Here is a 19,284-nt window from a genome sequence, read left to right as displayed (position 1 = left end):
CACAGTTAACTAATCCTGACACATCTAATTAAAAAACAGTTCTACACACCATTTTCAGAAATAGATTGAATGTATAAAAAAGTTACAAAAAAGTTACAAAATGTATAGACGCATGTAGAAACCTATGCGATAAGGTTATGCAATGTGTAATTCATATTCTAGAAAAAATGAAGAAAAAGTAACAAAATATAATCTAGAAAATGTCTACTAAATGGGAAATGTGTAAGAAGACACAGTCCCAATATTATCAAATGGGTTTTGAAACTATGCGGAAAGATCTAGACATAAATAAATTGCACCAAAAATGTCAAAGTAATAAGACTGTTTATTGTTAAACTATTTCAATGAAAAAAAATGCAAAATATATCAATTATATAAAGAAATTTTACAAAAACCATAGTAAAATAATTAATATGTATAATTAGGCGCTAAATATGCATGCAGAGTATATAAATATTATGTACAAATTCCAGAATAATAGATATACTTTACACTTGGAAATATAATTTATATATAAGGCATGTTGTAAATTATGTCGCTGACATGCAAAATTGTACAAAACATTCTTGGAATATTACATACATTTTAGATGGTATTTGTTGGCTTAATGATTTTAAGTATCTTGTTTTAAAAAGAAGTCATTAAAAAATACAAATAGGAAAAAACTTTTCCCTTCAAAGCCAAAATGTATTAGCTAGTATAAATATAGGAGATCTCCCCTCCAATTTAACCCCTTGGGGTGATGAGTATCCATTTGGAGGATCCAATAGTCTTCCCTATTAGGCCATGTTCACACGTGGCAGAACTTTTCCGCTGCAAATGTTGGTGCAGATTCAGGGGGAATAACGCAACGAATCTGCACCAACATCTGCATATTTGACAGGTAATTCAGACGTTGCAGATATCCCATCGGGCTTGCCACAGATTTCAGTTTTTGCGTTGCAAAGGCTGATATCTGCAATGAAAATACGCTACATAATGTGCATGCTGCGGAGGGGAAATTCTGCGCCGCAGCCTAATTTCCACACAGTTATTTTCCGCAAAGTTTGCACTAAGTTTCCTAAAAATGTAGAAACAAATGTAAAAAACGGCTGCTGCAGAATTCCACTGCGGCCTGTCTGCACCGGAATTCAACAGCAATTCCACCATTTCTGAACGGCGCTCATTTGCTCCTGTCACACGGTGCTATGTATGTGGACGAGCATTCTATGAAAGCTTGTCTGCCCAATAATTACCCAGTGTAAAAGGGCCTTTAGAGTTAAAACAAGCTTTTCTATGATCACCATGATTAGACACTCATGGTGATCATAGCTCCTTATCTGCCCAGATAACGAGTACACTGGCTCCGTCATCTCTGGGCAGGACCCGTGGACGGAGGGAGAAGGAGTGGGAAGGTGCCCCGACACACAGGGATAGAGCAGGGAAAGAGAGAAAAGTGCAGACTGTTTCATTTTGAGCAGCGCTGCACTTGTAAGCTTAGTTTCATAAAAAAAAGTCAAGGAGGTGTCGCCACTTGTAGAAAGAGCCGACAAATCATCTCAGGAGGCCGGCAGGAATGCGTTGCTACAGGAGACCAGGTGAGTATGGTATTTTTTTTAATCTACTCTTCTTCACTTTTCCTTTTATTAATCTGTAAAATGGCAGCCAGCAAAACCACAACCACAAAAGTTTTGGATTTTAACAAATATGAAACTTTTGGAAAATTTGGACCGAATTCGATTTGTTTAGAATCGATTCCCTCATCTCTACTTCTCAATTTTATTCTAATGGGGCCTCATCATTTAGAACAAAGTGATATCTGGGTCTCACCATTGGTCAATATCTATGCTAAAATTGAAAATGTAATCTACTTATCTTTTATTTGTCTCCTAGACAGTAAGGGCATGTTCAGACGTGGCAGAATTTTTCCGCTGCAAATGTCGGTGCAGATTTGGGGCAATTACGCCACGAATCTGCACCAACATTTGCATATTTGACAGGTAATTCAGACGTTGCAGAAAACACAGCGGACTTGCCACAGATTTCAGTTTTTGCATTGCAAAGGCTGAAATCCGCAGTAAAATTCTGCTTCTTCTCCGCAACAGTCAGTGCATGCTGCGGAGGGAAAATTCTGCACCGCAGCCTATGGTCCGCAGCGGAATTTTCCGCCACGTCTGAACTAACTTTCCTAAAAATTTATTGAAACAAATGTAAAAAACGACCGCTGGAGAATTCCACTGCGGACTAGCCCTAATATAAGCACAAAAGGAGTCAATTCTGTTACTAAACAAGAGATGGAATCAGCCAGAGAAAAGCCTGTGCAGTTTTTAATCAATTCTGTCAAAAATGCCTTCCCTGCTGTGCCTCCAAAACAACTACGGACACCTCACCAGTGAGCCTAGCCTCACAGCTTAAGGCCTTATTCACACTTCAGTGTTGGGTCCGTGATATACGCACCGCATGTCGGCCGCATTTGCCGGACTGAACACAGTTCAGGGAGCCGGTCTCCTAGCATCTTAGTCATGTATGACGCTAGGTGTCCCTGCCTCTCTGCGGGAATACTGTCCCGTACTGAAAACATGTTCAATACAGGACAGTATTTTTTCGGGGAGGCAGGGAGCCCGGCTCCCCGAACTGTGTACAGTCTGGGAAATACGGCCGACATGCGTGAATAAGGCCTAAGAAGCACTGCTCTAAATGATGGGTTATTTAGAGAGCACAGATGCTCTGACTAACTTATAAATACCTTAAAATTACAGGTTTTGTTTCAATGAGAGAAAAATATTTTCAGTTTTTAATAAAAATCTGAAACTTTCTGTCAGGATTCTCAGCTAAGTGGAAAATCTACAGTAGCTATCATTTATTGCACTTGGGAACTCTATCTTTGTAGATGTTTGTATGATAATTCATTGCTGCTTCTGTTTACATAAAACAGGAGACATATCAGTACTTCCTTTAATCTTTTCTAGTGATGAGCGAATTTCCTGAAATTAGTTTTGGGGTCCGAATAAATTTGCCGTGGATCGGAAGTAACCCTATAGTCATGTCAGACTCTCTAATGTCTTATAGGACTGTATCCAAGGGGGATACAGTCCTAGAATACATCAGAGAGTCAAACAAGGCAATCATTGCAATTCCACAAAAAACAAAAAACAAAAAACATACCACCTCCGCAGGTCTCCCGTTACAACGCGTCCCTGTCGGCAGATGAGATCACGTAGCTGTCCCATGTGATCGCTGCAGCCAATCACGAGCTACAGTGGTCACATGGGACAAAACTACCTCATGACCTATCTGACCCATGTGACCGCTGCAAACTGTCAGTCTTTCGACCATATTATATGTTACTGGTTTAATGGGGAATTCCAGAAATTTGGAAAAGTTTAACTTACTTTGAATTAGAGTATGGAAATGGAACAAAATGTTAAAAAAACAACCAAAAGAACTGAAGAGGATATACAGAAGAGATATCCCCCCCGTAAAAGCAAGAGGGCTTATGCCCTCTTTGTGGTGCTGATTTTCACACTCACATTCCCCTGTGGAAACCAGTGCTGTCGGGCAATCGAGCCTTACATGGACCCTGTAATTCTGTCTATCCAGGGACACAAGTAGCAGGGTTTTTTTTTTGTTTTGTTTTTTCTTTTGGTCAGTGGCATTTTAGTTTCAAAACCCAGCATCCTCTCAGTACAATATGGATTTTTTCCTGACTTTTTTTTCCATAGACTTCTCTATAGGACTTAAAAAACAGCAGGAAAAAATTCTGTGTTTTAAAACGCTAAAAAAAGCCTTAGCGAATGGAGGCCTTAGGTTTGCAGTGCCATTGTTTACATCTAAAAGAGATATGCTTTAAAGGAAGTATAAGAGAGAAGACAATTATGTTGTTTTAATAACGAACCTATATAATATAGGTCAAGCATGCCATATGAGTACATATACAAATAAGAATATGAATATAATACGATGAAAAGGGGAGTACAGTACTGATATTCTGAAGAAAAATAAATAAATAAAATAAAAAATATATATGTATATAGCAGGCTTTTATGACATGGCCTATACCCGGAGCAGCCAATCAGCAATTCGTTTTGATAAGTGCAATATTAGCTCATGCACACATTAGTTATTTTCTTCAGTGTGCTATCCGTTTTTTTTAATGGGTAGCACACCGACCCATTCATTTCTAAGGGACCATGCACACATCAGTGTTTTTTGCTGATCCCTGTGCCCGATCCGCAAAACTCAGAGCAGATCCTATTCCTGTCAGTTTTTGCGGACCAGTCTTGCCCATTATATAAAATGGTCGTGTGCGGTCCGTGTTTTGCGGCTGTATACAAGGTCACAGATGTGTGTATGAGGTCTAAGAGTATGAAAGAGAATATCTGATTTGTTGTTTGGACATATTTTTCTTTTGTATGTTGTCCTTGATGATAGTAAAGAAGCCTCACAAACTCTCTAAAACATAACATGTTGGAGAAGAAATGTAATGAAGACGTTATCTTTCCCTTTACTGCTTGCTGTAAAGATTTATATATGCTTCATCAAAATGTATCAAAGTCAGGTTTCCATAACATTCTTACTCTGTTTATTTATGTAGTAAACATATCTTCCAAGATGGACAGTGTCCTGGTTGCTTTGGTCGATTGAGACCTCGATATTGCGTAGGATGAAATAAAGTGCATAAATATTTTCTCCTGGATCCTCTCTGCTTGTTATTGACTTCAGGGTAAGGGAGCGTAATCATTTGTAGGAGTAATTTTTCAGCCTAGCAGCTTAGGAATTAAGGAAAATTGCATGAGAGAATCAGTTTCCTCTAATGGTTTTCATGAAATAGTAGTTCTCAGACGCTGCTAGTGCTCATATAGGTTTTTCATAATGAAGAATGGGCAGCTGCACCCGGTCTGAAGTTGGACTCCTCACATGGAAAGTAATTTAATACCAACTGCCTTTCATAAAAGCCATCTAAATTTTCTACAAATCCAAATTCAATTACCTGAGCAGGAACTAATCAGCGACTATACAAGTGTTTTGTTAGTACCTGGGAAACTGCTCAAAGCAGAAAATCCATGTCTCTTTTATACATTTTTATCCTGCAGGGAGGCCTGAAAATATATAATCACAACCCTGACATGAAAGTTTTCCGCTCAACATTCTATATCCTTCATATCTTCCTCGACACACACCTTAAAAGAGAGGTAGCGCAGTGGGAGAAATAAAAGCCCAGGTGGCCTTGGGAATATGAATAATACCATGTTATCACTGAGCAGAGGCAGAGGAACTGCTGTGGAATTGAACACAATAGGAGAGAAGGCATCTGTTTAAATCTGCTAGTGTACATATGGAAATGTTCTACTTGTCATTCAATTGATCAGTTTAAAGGCATCTCCCTGTTGATAAGACCTTTTAAAAGGCAGCATTTAAGGATCCATCAATTTTAAAGTCCTGTCTAAGCCGACAAGAAGGCAGAAAGAATGCACACACCAACCACAACAATTTTATTTAGCAACTCCAACTCTGTAACACGAGATTATACACATTAATGAAGCAAAAGGTGCCATTTATGTTAGTGCTGCTCTAATATAATATTGCGTCAAATACGCTATTTACCTATAACATTGCCAGCAGATCCTAATTGCTCTTACTGCAATGATAAAAGGAAAAGGTCGGATTGGACTTTGTGAACACTCTCTTCTACCGTGTACATACAGTGCATTCAGTATATTTACATTCAGTTATATACATGGCTTATCGTGTTACTGGGTACTCTCACAAAAGTAGAAAAGTGGTATAAAAGTAGAAGCTTGAATTTCAGTTTTGTTAAATTGTATTGATGGGGTAAATACAACAGAGTAAATACAACAGTGGTGTTCTTCTAATCTGAGTACTACTAATTTAATTTTACGGAGACTAGGTTAAAAGTTAAGAGATTTACACTATCTATACAATAGAAAAGTTGTCTAGACTTCTCCTTTACATGAGGCCCTTCTTGTGATCAGGTGATCACATCAGACGCGACAGCTGAATCCTCCAGTGATCAAACGTTATTACCAGAGGAAGCTGTCATATTACAGTACATGCCTCCTCCAGGAAGTTAGCTGCCTTTGCAATGGCTCTCTTCTCTGACTCATAAAGGGGGAACCTGTTTCTGGACTTCAGTTGGATCGTTTGAATGCCCCATTTACAATTGATGAAATTCAGCGTGTCATCAAATTGTGCGCTAGGCATAAAGCTCAAGGCCCCGATGGCTTGTCCAACGATTACTATAAGATCTTTATAGAAGAGTTGTCACCATATTTGTTACGTTTATATGTCTCCTGGCAAACCTATAGCTCTATTTCTACATTGAGTTCTGAAGCTATTATTTCCACTTTGCCTAAACCAGGGAAGTCTCCAACTAAACCAGAGAATTTTAGACCTATAACGTTGTTGAACTGTGATTTAAAAATAAATTCCAAGTTGCTAGCTTTTTGATGATTACAAGAGGTCGTTCCTACTTTGATTTCTCCGGATCAAGTGGGATTTGTAGCGGGCAGGTAGTCTAGGGACGGTACACAGCGTATGTTAGACCTTTTGCAAGTGGTTGAGATGTCCAGGGTCCCGAGTGCATTCTTGTCTTTAGATGCAGAAAAAGCATTTGACAGGGTGCACTGAAGTTACTTGGATGCTGTCCTTTCTAAATTTGGGTTTGTGGGAGACATCAAAAAGGCTATTATGGCTCTATATGTATCTCCCAATGCAAGAGTATTGGCATCAGGATTCTTGTCAGATAGTTTTGTTATTAGCAATGGTACTAGACAGAGTTGCCCGTTGTCTCCAGTAATATTTGCTCTAGTTATGGAACCGTTAGCGAAGCATATTCGTTTACATGATGGCATATCGGGTATTTCGGTGGGGGGGAGGGGAATTTCATTATTTGGATCTATATGCAGACGATGTTATCAGTACATGTACTAAACCAGAATCATCTATCCCAGCCATAATGGGGGTGTTGGATACCTTTTCTAAAGTTGTCATACTATAAGTTAAATGTGTCCAAGACTCTTATTTTGCCTCTTTTTGTGTTAGACAACTCCTTGCGTTCCTTACCACAAATATATTCCTTTGTTTGGGTGACTGATGGGCTTCCGTATCTAGGGGTGGAATTGACCATACCTGCCAGGTCCTTGATAGATCGTAATGTGGACACTATGATTAAACATCTACAGAGTGAGATGGAGAGAGTTGCAAAACTTGAAATGTCTTGGATAGCAAGAATTCATAGTTTCAAAATGTTGTATTTACCTAAAATTTTGTATGTAATGAGATGTCTTCCCTATAAGTTCTCTAATACCCATATTAATAAATTACAGGCTTTAGTTGGGAAGTGAACATGGGGCAATGGATATTCCAGGGTATCACGTAAGGTATTATACCTACCTATTAAATTAGGAGGCATGGGTGTTCCTAACCTCGCTTTGTACCACAGAGCCTTTCTAATTGATGCATTGCGGGATTGGTGGAATCCTGTTTCTGACCATAAATGGATTCAGATAGAAAAAACCTTTACTAAGTTTCAATCTACTAGACTTCTTTTGGAGGCGGAATTTTTACAACATGTTTATAAATACTCCCCTGTCATCTATGCAAGCCATTCTGGATGCTTGGAGATATTTGTTAAAACTCGAATCGTACATTCAGATCCCCTTTAAATATCTCGCTTTAAAAAGTCTGGAATATCATATACCCCATTCTAATTTTAAGTTATGGAGTAGGTCAGGGATAGATACTATAGATAAACTCTATTGTAATTCTATTTTTAAGTCGTTTGAGGACCTAAACTGTGAAGCCACTTTACCAAAGGTGGTATTTTATCAATACTTGCAAATTCATCATGCTCTTCAAAGGTGTCCACAGTCGCAGGTTGTTTGCACAATGTCTCCGATTCAGTTTATACTGGGTCATAAAAACTATACGAGGGGGATGTCCACTGCATATAAAGCGTTGTTGATGTTAGGGAATGTGGAAGAGAAATTGCCGTATATGCACAAATGGGATCATGATTTAAATATTCTGACAACTGTAACTCAGTGGAGAAGAGCTTAGGACTGATTGATGTGTTCATCCCGCTGTGTGAATCATTTGGAACAGGTTAAAAAAATACATTTACAATGGTACCTTTACCCTTCCCGACTAGTTCATGTTATTCTGGCGTATTCGAATCTTTGCTGAAGACATTGTGGGCAAGTAGGTACACTGGAGCATATTTGGTGGTCCTGCCCTATAGTTAAAGTGTTCTGGGAGGCTACTTTCCAGATTTTCTCTTTGGTGGCTGGTCATGATGTTCTCCTAGCCCCAGATATGGCCTTATTGAATATTAGGGTAGCAGGGATGTCTCCAGAACATCGCTGGCCTGTGGTGCACATTCTAACCTCAGCGCGAAAATGTGTAGCTTTACATTGGAAGTCTCCTATTTCCCCTACAATTACTGACCTATGTGCTAAGGTTAACTCCCATATGCATCACGAATTTGCATTAGATTCTCATTCATCACAATTGATCGCACTTAAACGTCAATTGCACGTTTGGTTAAAAAGCTCGCCGGCACTTCTCCCCAGAGAATATAACAGTATATGACAAGGTCATGTGTGTTTTCTACTGGAAAATATGGTGGCTTTATGACGGCTGACATGTTCCTTTGTTTGTTTGTCTCTTGAAACTAATAAAAAAAATTCAAAGTTTAAAAAAATAAAGGGGGAACCTGAGCAAGGAATTCCTCTCTATGTGTTTCCCTGACATTCTCCCTGTTTGGCGAGCAGTGTCTCGGCCCATCCGGAGTCATGGCGTCACTATGACGAGGGGACGCCACGGCTCTCCTCTGCTTGTGCTGCGTAACTCCAGCCTCAAGAAATTAATCCATCGCGGCGCAAAGATGTCACTCCTCCTGTGCCTTTAAAGGAGATCTGCTCCTGGAATTCCTCCCTTGGTTATCAGCTCTGGTGGTGAGTTTCCCGGCCTTGTTCCCTTTGTTATTTTCCTGTGTTTAACCTGACTATCGTCTCGAATCTGCCTTATTTGACTTATGACCCTGACCTTGCCTAACCTTGTTTCCGACTCAGTTTGACCAAAAAATGTTTCCAATCCACCATCTGGATTCTGTCCGTCTACTGGAGACTATCCTTGGGACCACAGCCTGGGAATCTTACCGGCAAGCTCCATACCTCTTTGTGAGGTTTAGTGTAAAGATTGGAGAATTCCTTAGACCTCGCACCGCGAGTTAGCCTGTGCCAACTAAATAATGGTCCCATTCATTCATTGTTCCTGCCAGCTGCCAAACTACTCATGCCCCGTGCGCTACACCTCTAACAAGTCTGTATGGTGCCAATTAAGTATTTCCCTGTTGTGTTGTGGTACTCTGCTTTACCTTCCCTGAGACGTTCCCCCTATGTTGTGCTATTCTGCTTCTCCATTAAAGAGATGTCATCCAAGTTCCAACTACACGGACCAGCCTCCAGGTACGGTCTTGGGCTTATTGTTTAATACAGAGGGTTACACTATGACCTCCATATCCCCTAATAGGGCATATAGACAGGAGTTGCCCTAGTGGAAAAACCTCTTTAAAGACTAATTCACACTAGTTTTGTAAAGAAGGGTTTCCTTCAATGGATCTCAATTATTTATATGGATTACATACAGATACAAAAAAGTTGTATCCGTTTACAAAATATTCAGCACAATGTAGTGGGCCGATCGACACAAGTGTTATTTTTAGTATGTTTTTTTCAGGGTTTTTTTGTGCAGATGATTTGATAACTGATTTATTAAATGATATTCATTTGCATCAGTGTATTAATCAGTTTTATTTGGATCTGGTTCTATTCATAGGACTCAAAAATAGAACGTTGCACCCTGTAAAAAAAAACATATACGGACTAAACTAAAAATAATGTACTTTCACAATATACAAAATAAAACAACCCATACATACATTGGTCATGTTTAGGATAGTGGTGCTTGGATGCCAAATGTCAAACAACAGAATGAAGCACTCAGAAGAAAGTAGTTTAGTGACTCCATCAAGGGCATACAAACTATGCGGCATCCCTGGTTGGTCCCATCCACTTTGCTACCCCATTGCAAAACCTTTGCAACACTTCCCTCCACAGAGGGATTGCATTGTTAGTAAACAACAGGTAGGATAAACTGCCCATAGAATGGACGTGAAGAAATAAAACAAAAAGACACCAGGCCCTTATGTCCTGGGTAGCAAAACTCAGCATCAAAGTGTGGGGTCTCTTTTTATGAGCCCCCTCTGTTCTATGAACCCCACTGGCTATCGTTAAAACAGCTGGCCAGAACAGGTTGCATACTAAGTGTTGTCCTGGATGTAGTAATAATAATAATAATAATAAGACTTACAATAAATGTTGATATGGCCTTTTCTCGTCCCATGTATGCTAGATTTGTGCCTTTCAGACTCAAGTCCAGCCACCAGACCTGTGAATAAAACAAAGAATGTTCCAATTATGTTTTGCAGCGCCCTTCTCTGCCCCCAAAATAAATAAATAAACTCATAAAGCATGTAGTCAATATATACAGAGAAAATAAAAATGGACCAATACACAATGGGAATAATTTTTAAAGTCAAAGTGTCCATGTTCTTGTGAATCAGTAAATTTCAGCAATTGGCTGAGGAAATTCTCCAGTATGGCAAGGATAATTATACAACTTACAGTAAAATAAATACCATGCGCTGGATTTCCCATTGGCCATTTGGAACCATGGCTTATTTTGTTCCGAACTCCTATTAATGTTATACTGAGCTGTTATTATGGTTCACTGGGGCACCAACATTTCACCCTTTTCAACATTTCTCTCAAATATCTTTATCCAAGTTGCAAATTCTGTTACCCAGAGAACTACAATGAATAATAGTAATATAAACATAGGTATAACTGGCAGGGTAAGAGCTCATGCACACTATCATTTTACAGCTCTCTACAACCACAGAGGGTTACAGAGCTATTCTCTTTGCCATAAAACAGCATATGCAGTTTGGAGCCACATAGACCTTGCGTGCCTCCATACTGGCTCTGTGCACATGGCTCTGCTGTGTGCATGAGGCTTTACCAGCATAGAAGCAAGAGGGCGCCCTTCACCACTGTAAAAGTAATCTCAGATGTTGGGAAAGAGACAGTTAGGGTATGTGCAAACGATAACGACAATTCCGGCTGAAATTACGGAGCTGTTTTCAGGAGAAAACAGCTCCTGCATTTCAGACGTAATCGCTCGTACTCGCGTTTTGCGAGGCGTCAATTACGGCCGTAATTTGGAGCTGTTCTTCATTGAAGTCAATGAAAAACGGCTCAAATTACGTCCCAAGAAGTGTCCTGCACTTCTTTGACAACGCTGTTATTTTACGCGCCGTCTTTTGACAGTGACGCGTAAAAATTACAGACCGTCGGCACAGTACGTCGGCAAACCCATTGAAATGAATGGGCAGATGTTTGCCGACATATTTGAGCCGTGTTTTCAGGCGTAATTCGAGGCATAAAACGCCTCGTTTACGCCTGAAAATAGGTTGTGTAAAGCCAGCCTAAGAGACCAAGAAAGCCATGGAGGGGAATTGAGCCCCATTCTATTTATTTGCTATGGAATTGCACGATTGTTTCTTACGGTCCTGAATATTACTCATGTTCTAAAAGCAGGGAGAAAGCTGGAAGAACATGTGCCCCAGGTACTAGGTGTAATAAAACAAACCAGAAGAAAAAGGAGCTTCAAAGAGTGCTTCATAACAAATATGTACTTCTCCAAAATATATATAAATGGATGGTTGCTGTCCAGATGCTTTTACTCTTTTGCTTCTTAATCTTTTCGTTCGAGCTGCAAATTACAGAAACTGCAAGCGAGGTTTTGCTGAGTGGAGCAAGGTATGCGAGCGAGCAGTAAAGTACGATTTTGCAGATAAATGCATAATTAAACTCATGGCCATAGTCTGTAATAACTGTGTAATTTGTCATATTAACAGTTTGTTTGAATGTGTTGAGATTAAGTTTTCGTTAAAGGTTAAAAAAATAAAATAAAAAAATAATCAATTTAATTTGCTCCACCTCTAGCGTGATTTCTATCTGAGCTGCAAGCGAGGTTTGCGAGTGCAATTTTGCAGATAAGTGCCTAGTTGAACACAACACCATAGTTTAACAAAAGGACATAGTAGATTAGGGTTTGGTAATTTTTCTTCGTGCATTGTTGCAGTCTGTATTGAAAAAAGTTTCAAATTTTTAAGGGGAAAAAAGGATTTGGTTATATATTTTATTTATTTTACAGTGTATACTCTTTATCCACATATAAATATGTGCTAAATGGACAATGCTACCAGGTGTGTCATGTGCAATGTATGCATGTCGTGAACAGCCGTCGGAGGGTGAAAAGCTCTGCACTAAATGCACGCATGTTGTGTGCAGGTTTCTTGTGTCCAGCATGTTGTGTGCAGGTGTCTCGTGTCCGGCATGTTGTGTGCAGGGTCCTTGTGTCCAGCATGTTGTGTGCAGGTTTCTTGTGTCCGGCATGTTGTGTGCAGGTTTCTTGTTTCCAGCATGTTGTGTGCAGGTTTCTTGTGTCCGGCATGTTGTGTGCAGGTTTCTCGTGTCCGGCATGTTGTGTGCAGGATCCTGGTGTCCAGCATGTTGTGTGCAGGTTTCTTGTGTCCGGCATGTTGTGTGCAGGTTTCTTGTGTCCGGCATGTTGTGTGCAGGTTTCTTGTGTCCAGCATGTTGTGTGCAGGATCCTGGTGTCCAGCATGTTGTGTGCAGGTTTCTTGTGTCCGGCATGTTGTGTGCAGGTTTCTTGTGTCCGGCATGCTGTGTGCAGGTTTCTTGTGTCTGGCATGTTGTGTGCAGGTTTCTTGTGTCCGGCATGTTGTGTGCAGGTTTCTTGTGTCCGGCATGTTGTGTGCAGGTTTCTCGTGTCCGGCATGTTGTGTGCAGGTTTCTCGTGTCCGGCATGTTTTGTGCAGGTTTCTTGTGTCCGGCATGTTGTGTGCAGGTTTCTTGTGTCCGGCATGCTGTGTGCAGGTTTCTTGTGTCCGGCATGTTGTGTGCAGGTTTCTTGTGTCCGGCATGTTGTGTGCAGGTTTCTTGTGTCCGGCATGTTGTGTGCAGGTTTCTTGTGTCCGGCATGTTGTTTGCAGGTTTCTTGTGTCCGGCATGTTGTGTGCAGGTTTCTTGTGTCCGGCATGTTGTGTGCAGGTTTCTTGTGTCCGGCATGTTGTGTGCGGGTTTCTTGTGTCCGGCATGTTGTGTGCAGGTTTCTTGTGTCCGGCATGTTGTGTGCAGGTTTCTTGTGTCCAACATGTAGTGCCCAGTTTTCTTGTGTCCAGCATGATGTGCGCAGGTTTTTGTTTCTAGCATGTTATGTGTAGGTTTCTTGTGTCCAGCATGTTGTGCCCAGGTTTCTTGTGCCCAGCACATTGTGCCCAGGTTTCTTGTGTCCAGCATGTTGTGTGCAGGTTTCTTGTGTCCAGCATGTTGTGTGTAGGTTTCTTGTGTCCAGCATGTTGTGCCGAGGTTTCCGGTGTTTAGCATGTTGTGCCCAGGTTTTAGATCTAAATCTGCAGTATGTAACACTTAGGAGCATTGCAAACCTGTTGAGGAGTTTAGAGCTCACTAAGCATGCACTGGCTGGGGCCAGAGAGATGGTGGGGGAAGTGGGGCAAGTTCAGGACCCAGAGATAAGTGGTTGGGTAACGGTTAAAAGAAGGGGTAGGGGAAAAAGTGGCAGAGAGACTATTGCTGAGCTGGCATACCCTAGCAAATATGCCTGTTTGGCTATTATTAGGGATGCAATTCCAAGGCTAGCACCACTACAGCAGGAATTTGCACCATGAACCAGAACAATGACTGATGTAGGAAGCATGGGAAAAGGAGTGCATCAAAGGTCAGACAGATACAGGTGTTAGGGAATTCTATTATTAGGCAAACAGATAGAGTCATCTGTTGCCGAGACCATGAATGCTATGACCCGGCGGTCATGTTACACATTGGTACCAATGACAATGTCAGTCTGAGATGGAAGGTCCTTATCCTGTTGATGACACATTACGTGTGTGATCGTCATAAGCGGCAGGACGTTGCCACATCATAACTAGTATAAACTTGTACAGCACACAAATACACAGCCATTTCATTCTTAGACCCCAACATGGCTCCCCTCTCATTTCTAATCCCTAGCACAGCTCCACTCTCATTCGTAGTCCTCAGCATGGATTCCCTTGCATTCTAGTCCCCAGCATGCCTCCCCTCTCATTCCTAGTTCCCAGCATCGCTCCTCTGTTATTTCTAGTCCCCAGCATGGCTCCTTTCTAATTTTTAGCCCCTAACATGACCTTCCTCTCATTCTTAGTTCCCAGTATGACTCCACCTCTAAATTTGTTCCCCAGCATGGTTTCCCTTTTGGTCCCCAGTATGTCTACCCTCTCAATCCTGGTCCCTAGCATGGCTCCCCCTCTATAACTTGTTTACCTCTTAATCCCCAGCATGGCTTCCCTTTAATTCCTATTCCCCAGTAGGCCCCCCCTCTCATTCAGCATGGCTCCCCCTCTCATTCTTATACATGACAGTACACCAGCATATTTCCCCTCCATTCCTAAACCCCAGTCAGGCTCCGCTTTCCATATCCACCCTCACTGCTAATCTTGACACCCTAGTGGCAGTCTGCAAGCTTTCTTGCTCAGCAATCCCAACTTCTCCTCCTGTCTCTATGACCTAATTATTAGATGCTGTGCTGTCAGCTTCTCTCCACTAATGTGTCAAGCAAGTCTTCTCCTCCTTCCCTATTTGGTCCGATAATGATGTGTGTCCCACATCTAGATGATTTGTTGTCTTTTCAAAGGGTTCCCACTGAAAAATTTGGTACAAAAATTTTTTTTTTTTTGTTGGATTAGGGGGTGATCTGCTTATAGAGGGCCACTTCCATAGACTATAATGGTGGGGGAAATCAGTCAAAGAAAAATTTGGTCTGGATGGGGGGGTCTTTTCAAAGGGGTGGTCTTCTGCGGAGGTTTCACTTTATCTGGATTTTTTAACAGCATTTGATACTCAATGGTACTTAAGCTAAAGTCAACAGTGTGGCACCACAAGGATCTGTGTTAGACCAAATTATTTTTATTCTCTTAATTCATGACCTTGTGGATGGGGTAGATAGTAAGGTGTTAGCTTTTACTGACGATGTAAAACTTAGGGTATGTTCACACGCACTAATTACGGACGTAATTCGGGCGTTTTTGCCCCGAATTATGTCCGAAAATAGCGCCTCAATAGCGCTGACAAACATCTGCCCATTGAAAGCAATGGGCAGACGTTTGTCTGTTCACACGAGGCGTAATTTACGCGCCGCTGTCAAATGACGGCGCGTAAATAGACGCCCGCGTCAAAGAAGTGACCTGTCACTTCTTTGGCCGTAATTGGAGCCGTTATTCTTTGACTCCAATGAATGGGCAGCGCCAATTACGTCCGTAATGGACGCGGTGTTCAAGCGCCTGCACATGCCATTATGGCTGAAATTACGGAGATATTTTCAGGCGGAAACATCCCCGTAATTTCAGCCGTTACGGACGCTGTTGTGTGAACATACCCTTAGTAGGATGTTTAAAACTTAAAGAGGCTCTGTCACCACATTATAAGTGCCCTATCTCCTACATAAGGAGATTGGGGCTATAATGTAGGTGACATTAATGCTTTTTATTTAGAAAAACTATCTATTTTTACCACTTTATGAGCGATTTTAGCTTTATGCTAATTACTTTCTTAATGCCCAACTGGGCGTGTTTTTACTTTTGACCATGTGGGCGTTGTACAGAGGAGTGTATGACGCTGACCAATCAGCGTCATACACTTCTCCCTATTCATTTACACTTTGGTAACGTTTGTGTGGCACTTACAGCAGAGCAAGCGTAATCCGATTAGAATGCCTATCAGTTTTACAGTGACAGGGATAATACGCTGCAATACAGAAGGATTACAGTGTATTATATAAGCGATCAAATAATTGCATAGTAAAGTCCCATAGTGGGACTAAAATAAAATGACAAGTTTAATAAAGTTTAGAATAAATAAATAAAAAATCTCAATTTAAATAAAATGAAAAACTCACTTTTTCCCACTACAAAATGCTTTATTATAAGAAAACCAAATACAATTAAAAAAGCTACATATAATTGGTATCGCAAAGTCTGTAGCAACCTGATTGCATTATTTAACCCCTTCCCGCACCTTGGCGTAACTGTACGTCCAGGTGAGCAGTAACTTCGCGCACCTGCGCGTACAGTTACGTCCGCGCTTTAACAGTTAACCGCCGCGCGGCGCTACACCGCAGCGGCGGTTAACTGTGCAGGGTGTCAGCCCTGCTCTCCTCGTTGCCGATCAGCGCCCTGTCGCCGCTGAAATCGACAATTAACCCCTTCGATGCGGTGGTCGATTGCGATCACCACATCGAAGAGGTTTACAGCGGATCGGCAGCCCCCCACATGTATTTGCGGGGGCTGGCGATCCTTATCATGGCAACCAGAGGCCAGACAATGACCTTCGGGTTGCCATGTACGGAAGCCTCGGAGGATCAGCCTCCGGCCAGTCCTCCGATGCTTCCTGTCATTGTGACAGTTACGTCACAATGACAGTTAGAACACATTACACTACGTGTGTAGTGTAATGTATTCCAGCAGCGATCAGAGCTGCAAGTCTAAGTGTCCCCTAGTGGGACAAGTAAAAAAAGTAAAAAAAAAGATAATAAAAATGTTTTGAAAAAGTGTAAAAATCAAAGTTAGGAGTGACATAAACAAAGAATGCTTTTTTTCCTATAATAAGTCTTTTATTATAGGAAAAAAATTAACACGTTAAAAAAGTACACATATTTGGTATCACCGCGTTCGTAACGACCCCAACTATAAAACTGTAATATTATTTTTCCCGCACGGTGAACACCGCAAAAAAAATAAACGGAAAACAGTGCCCGAATCACAATTTTTTGGTTATTAATCCTCCCAAAATATGCAATAAAAAGTGATCAAAAAGTCGCATGTACGCGAAAATTGTACCAATACAAACTACATCCCGTCCCGCAAAAAACAAGCCCTTACACCGCTTTTTTGACTGAAAAATAAAAACGTTATGGCTCTTAGAATACGGTGACACAGAAAATTAATTTATTTTATAAATAAGTGATTCTATTGCACAAACGCTGCAAAACATAAAAAAATTATATACCTCTGATATCGCCGTAATAGTACCGACCCGCAGTATAAAGTATAATGGTCATTTATAGCCCAGGGTGAAGGCCATAAAAAAAACGAATAAAAAACATTGTCAGAATTGATGGTTTTTGGTCACCTTGCTTGCCAAAAAATTGAATAAAAGGTGATCAAAAAAATTTCTGGTACCGCAAAATGGTACCAATGAAAACTACAGATTGTCCCGCAACGAATAAACCCTCACACAGCTCCGGTGGTGAAAAAATAAAACAGTTCTGGCTCTCAGAATATGGCGATGCAAAATGTGTAGAGTGTCCAAAAGCGGATAAGATCGGGCGCCATTTATCAGTGCGACACCGGCCACAGATCTGCGGATTATTATTTATTTACTGCATTATTATACCCTCTTATTATACCCTGATGTACTCCGCACAGATAACATATGCCCCCACATTATAAACTGAAACACCAGTAAAACCCCAAACAGAACTACCAAGCTACATCTGCGCCCCAAAAGCCAAATGGCGTCCCTCCCTTCTGAACCCTGCAGCGTGCACAAACACCAGTTTACGTCCACAGATATGGCATCGCCATACCCGGGAGAACCCGGTTAATATTTTATGAGGTATTTGTCTTCAGTGGCACAAACTGGGCATAACATATAGTGCACTAAAATGGCATATGAGTGGAAAATTTTAATTTTCACTCCGCACCATGCGCTGCGCATTAACCCCTTCGCGCACCACATCATAGCATGTCGTAGTGTGGGGGGTGATGTATGGAGCGTCTCACGTGAAAAATAAAGAATTTAAAACGCCAAAATCGCTGTTTTTTTGGTCACCTTCGCTCTACCTAAAAATGTAATAAAAAGTGCTCAAAAAGTTGTATGTACCAAAAAATGGTACCAATAAAAACGACTGCTCGTCCCTCAATAAATAAGCCCTCATACCGCTCTATTGACTGAAAAATAAAAAAGTTGTGCCTCTTGGAACGCGGGGAGGAAAAAACTAAGAAGGAAATGAAAAAAAATGGATCAGTCCAGAAAGGGTTAATTACTTTCTAATGAAAAACCATTTATGACCACACGTGGGGTATTGCCGTACTCGGGAGACATTGCTTTACAAATGTTGGGGCGCTTTTTCCCCCTTTATCCTTTGTGAAATTGAAAAAAAATGCAACATTTTAGTGGAAGAAATGTCGATATTCATTTTCACGGCCTAATTCTAATAAATCCTGCAAAAGACTTGTGGGGTCTAAATGCCCACTATATCCCTAGATAGATTCTTTAAGTGGTGTAATTTCCACTTTTGGGGGGTTTCCACTGTTTTGGCCTCTCAGGGGCTTTGCAAATGCGACATGGCACCCAAAAACCATTTCAGCTAAATTTGAGCTCCAAAAGCCAAATAGCGCTCCTTCCCTTCTAAGCCTTGCTGTGGGTCCAAACAGCAGTTTATTACCACATATGGCATATTTCCGTAATCGGGAGAAATTGTTTTACAAATGTTGGGGTGCTTTTTCTCCTTTATTCCTTGTAAAAATTTAAAATGGCTACCTTTTTTCAGAAAAAAAGTCGATTTTTACCTTTTACAGAATAATTCCAATGAATTCACCAAAACAACCGTAGGGTCAAAATGCTAACTTTACCCCTAGAAAAATTCCTTGATGAGTGTAGTTTCCAAAATGGGGTCACTTTCCGGGGGATTCCACTATTTTGTTCCCTCCAGTGCAATTCAAACGCGACATGGCACTGAAAACTATTCCAGCAAAATCAGAATTTCAAAATCCAAATGGCGCTCCTTCTATTCTGAGCCCTGCTGTGGGTCCAAACAGCAGTTTATTACCACATATGGGGTATTTCTATAATCAGGAGAAATTGCTTTACATATGTTGGGGTGTTTTTTCTCTTTTATTCCTTGAAAAAATTTAACATTTCTAATTTTTTTCAGAAAAAAAGTAGATTTTCATCTTCACAAACTAATTCAAATAAATTTAGCAAAAAAACTGTGGGTTCAAAATGCTAATTATACCCCTAGATAAATTCCCTGAGTGGTGTAGTTTCCAAAATGGGGTAACTTTTGGGGGGTCTTTAT

General features: G+C 40.8%; 1 long non-coding RNA gene across 1 annotated transcript in view; it reads right to left on the bottom strand.

The window, feature by feature from the left end:
- The window catches only part of LOC142748094 (uncharacterized), a 384,295-nt gene that overhangs the window by 102,375 nt on the left and 262,636 nt on the right, over positions 1 to 19,284 (bottom strand). Inside the window, exon 3 of the long non-coding RNA XR_012882136.1 lies at positions 10,372 to 10,449. This is a non-coding gene — a long non-coding RNA (uncharacterized LOC142748094). The remainder of the gene's footprint in view (positions 1 to 10,371; positions 10,450 to 19,284) is intronic.

Source organism: Rhinoderma darwinii, chromosome 3 (assembly GCF_050947455.1).
Source record: "Rhinoderma darwinii isolate aRhiDar2 chromosome 3, aRhiDar2.hap1, whole genome shotgun sequence".
NCBI lineage: Eukaryota > Metazoa > Chordata > Amphibia > Anura > Rhinodermatidae > Rhinoderma > Rhinoderma darwinii.
This window is presented reverse-complemented; position numbering and strand designations above follow the sequence as displayed.